We start from the raw sequence: 4,792 nt of genomic DNA, 5'->3' as shown, positions 1-4,792 counted from the left end.
AGATTTAGACCCGTGTGCTATGCACGGGATGAGAATTAACTTATAATATTAATATTGATATTATTAGATAAAATGTATAATTTGGTATATTTATTTCTCATACGTAAGTTTATAATTTCGTGTGTAAATCGTTTCTTCTCACCACTTTTGCTTGTTTTCATCTCTTTTAGTTTTATTTTGAAAATATTAATTTTATTTCGACTATGCGATTTTATAAAAAAATTTATTTTATTTTAAATTTTTTAAAGTTCTACTAATGAATATTTAACACTTTCAAAATTCGTTTTTCTAAAAATTCACAAAGTTTAACTTCGTTTTTTTCTCCTGCAATAATTTAAAAACCAACAAAATTAAACTTAACTTTTCTTTTTAATTACTATTCCTGATTTGAAAGTCAAATTCTCTACAATATTTTATTTTTGAAGTACCTTAACAAAAATGTATTTTTTATATCATTTAGATGTAAATACCTTTGAAATATTGTTGATTGCTTGTGACTTTTTTCATGCTATCTTTATTGTTGTTTCATATCATGAGACTTTATAATTTGTTATTTATTTTAAAATCTTTCAAGTTCTAATTTCTTCAATCAAGGTTTAACTCTTTTAAAAACGTAAAGTTATATTAAAAATCCATAAAATTTGATTAATTTTGTCTTTCTGTTCCTACCATGGTTTATTTTTTAAAAGCCAACAAAATCAAAAATTTTGTGTTGTCTTTTAAATCGCTATTCATTCTCATAAAAACAAATTCTTTACAATATTTTTTGAAGTACACTAATAAACCTTTAGTTAAAGTCTCTAATAATGACCTCTTTCTATCAGATCGAAAATTTCCGGGTAAAAATAGTTATGACAATAACATATTAACAAAAAAAATTAAAATTAAACTCAAATTAATTTCAAAGACTTTTATCCATAGATCATACATTAGATCCATTAAAATTTTTAACTCAACTTACGTCATCCATCTTCTTCTTATACTCAGGTTTAAACTTAGTCTTATCAGTTTTTTTATTTGTAGTCTCATATCTAAATCGTCCGTTTTTCGCTATTTTATTATTTTTCCATCTCATTCAGTTTAGCTTTGAAGATTTTTATTTTATTTTACTGACTATGTGATTTTATAAATTTTTCTTTTACTTTAAAATCTTTCAAATTCTAATTTATCATGATTTAACATTTGGATAGCCCGTAAAACTCTTATAAAAGTCACAAAGTCTAACTTAACATTTTTGTTCATGCGATGGTTTAACTTTAAATTTCTAATATCTTAGATGTTAAATTTTCTCACAATATATATAAAATATAATTGACAAATAGTAAAATTTGAATAAGGATATCAACTATATTTTAGAAATAGTATTAATTTTTTAGTTGCTAAGAACAACATTAAATTTATGATAAATAAATATAATTTTATTTGAACTCGTTATAATCAAAATTAAATGATGTATATTATTGTCCACAAAGAAGATCATGTTTAGGATTTTCACATTAGTTAAAGGCAGAAATTTGGTATCCATGGTAGCTCATATTTTTTTCTATCGAGTTTGCTGAAAATGGAATTATACAAATCAAAATAAATTGTGATTATAAATCATGCATTCAAGAAAGAATGACAGTAAAAGTGATAATAGATATCGATTTGTTTATATCCATTAGTTACTTGTGTTTCTTAAAAATAGCATGCAAAAAATATATTGTGTTTATAAATAGAATGTTTTCATGGAAGTTCATTAGAATAGTGGAAATACATCTCGACATGTTAGGCCAATGATAATCATGCACAAATATCTGGGTTTATTACTTAACATCAACACCATAAACTATTCTAACAAATGGTCTGCATGTGGTTCTAATTATTATTTAAGAAAACATTCTTGTTTACTTGGTACAGATCATTACCATGAAATATAATATCCTAATTAATGATGATGTTAATAAAAAAAAGATCATCGTTTCAAGTAAAGTAAATAAAATAGTGTACAAGAATTGGTTTATTAAATTGTGTATGAAAATTGTTAAAAGAATAAAAAAAATAGAGTCATTGAGAAAAGAGTCCAAGGTGCTTGAGAAAGCATCATTTTTTACATTTTCCTCAAATTCACCGAATGTCATGCAGTCTGGATACCGAAATTACCAGAAAAAAACTCAGACATAGATGCAGGTCCTCTCCAAAATTCACTCAGGTACATGATCTTGAAGAGTTTATATCCCAAAAAAAAAAACAAATATGACTTAAAGATAGCTGCTTTTTGGGTCTCATTATCCTATCACATATAGCCTGCAAAATAGAAGAGGGAAAACAATTTAAGAGATACATCATCTTCATATTTTTGGTTTTATTGATAAAACATTTTCATATTTGTTAGTCTAAAGTTTTAATGATCAATCTAATGTTTGTAAGAGCAAAAGTCACGGCTTTTATGAACTAAAGAAAGAGACAATATGTGAGCAAGTAGAAAGAAGCTTACTTAACATAATGGGTTATGAAGATTATTTATAGTTTGTTAAACGTTTGCATCTCTTCTCCAATATTTTAGCTGAAAATTAAAAAAAATATATAAACACCATTGCATTCATGAATAACATCTTAAATAAGAAGCCAACGTGAATGAATCTAATGCTTGGATTACGTAATCCTTCATAGTCATGGGCTGGATAGATCAATATGCTTTTTGAAAATATATAAGGATGAACAAACATTAAAAGCAGAATTCTTGAAGAAAAGAAAGAAAGAAAAGGTAAGTAGATGCATGTCAGTTTCAGGTTTTTTCTACTTTTAAAACTATATTATTTAACCCTGAAACCAAAAACCGTTGTTACTTATTGTTCGAAAAAAAAAAAAAACAAAGAACCATTGCTACCAGTGTTCTTCAGATAAATTTTGGTTGGTTCTAATGAATCGATGAAGATCAATGTCTATAAACTCAGTGGCAATAGAGACATTAATTAACGAACCGTCGTCGCAGTGGTGTGGTGAGAAACTCACATCTCATATAAATATAATCTGTTGCAATAACAAATTTGAAAAAAAAAAATCATAATCATGATTTGTTCTTTTCATCAATCATCGAATTGTTCATATAGTTTAACAATATATTTAGACAAATAATATGAAAATACTAACTTTTTCATGATTCAGATGGCAAAGAGAATTCATCCGGTGAAGTGCATCCGGTGAAGTGCACAACACGGGTCTAAATCTATACAACATATTTACAAAACTTAAAGACATTCAAATTACTAATACAAAACTATTAGTTAAACCTAATGACCATTTTTAAAGAAGGAAACACTTATTTAAGTTTTTTTGGTTTCCGAATAGCTAAGTATTTTAGCTAGATTTGAAACACCATTAGAATGAGTACACCATTAGAATTAGTAAATGAATATCATATTAAAAAAATTCCACAAAGTACATAGTGAATTAGAAATTGTTTTAGAACTTTTTTGACAGATTACTTCAAATTTTTCGACAGAACTTTTTCGACAAAATATCATATTAGTAAATTATTTCAGAACTTTTTAGAAATTGTTATTAAAAGTAATATATTTCAAATTTAATTTTTTAATCAAATCTTACTGAAAGCAATATATTTTTGATTTATTTTTCGAATAAATTATTTACTAAAAATTAGTATCTTTGAAAATTTGAGTTAAAAATAATATTTAGTGACTTAACGTGAATAAATAAAAAAAAAATATAATTCCAAAACTTCTAATCAATTAAAAAGAAAGTTGGCAAAAAAATCAATTAAAAAGAAAAATTAAAATAGCTGAAAGTAAAATAATCAAATAGCTTACCGATTAGCATATTAAAAGATACCAAAATATTCAGAATATTTAATAAATAATATTATGATATTAGTAAACAAATCAAATCTGTGTAAAACTTACCGATTAGCTTTAAATCAAATCTATTTAAAAAAAATTATACATGTTTGAAAGATTGTTGATTATTTGTTGTTTCTTTTTTAAAAAAAAAAAATCAAACTCAAGCTAATGGCTTAACCTTTTACTCGTATGGTGATTATATATTAAAATTGTTCAAAGTCTCAACACAACTATCATCATATATGTCAAGGTTTTTTTTAAAAAAAAACTATCATCATATGTCTCTTGCTTATACTTGTGTTTATATTCAAAATTCATATTCTCAAAGTTTTTTTTATTTTTGTAATTTCATATTTAAATCATTCAATTTTAGATATATTTTATTGTTTTAAATGTGAAATGAACTTTTTATCATAACCATGAGATTTTGAAGACTTTTTATTTTAATTTTTTTAAAGTTATAATTTATTTAATCAATATTTTAACAATCAATGTTTTAACTATAGTTTCACATAGTATCACATAATCAATTTTGGAGGAGTTTGCGAAGAGCAAGGAAGCTTTCACCTATTTTTCGGTAACTCATTATGATGTTATGTATGTTAACTTGATATCACCTGTTTGGATTACTGAACCGTTCTAAGTACCTAGGCTGTCGGAAAAAAAAAACTATAAAAAAAAGTCTACTTTGCATTGTTTTTCTATTGATTAATATTTAAATACCAACAAAATTAGTCATTAATTAAAAAAACAAAATTACGTATTATTTAAAGTTAGATTCTCTACAATAATTTTGAAGTATATTAACATTTTTTATGATTCTAGTATGATTTTTTTTTTATAAAATCAATTTCATGTACTATTCAAATGCCATAGCTTGAAGTAGTCTAACAAACATTAAAATCAAACAAACCACCAACGATAGACATTATCAATGTTTGAATACCACTTTT

Source organism: Eutrema salsugineum, unplaced genomic scaffold (genome assembly GCF_000478725.1).
Source record: "Eutrema salsugineum unplaced genomic scaffold, Eutsalg1_0 scaffold_14, whole genome shotgun sequence".
Taxonomy (NCBI): domain Eukaryota; kingdom Viridiplantae; phylum Streptophyta; class Magnoliopsida; order Brassicales; family Brassicaceae; genus Eutrema; species Eutrema salsugineum.
This window is presented reverse-complemented; position numbering follows the sequence as displayed.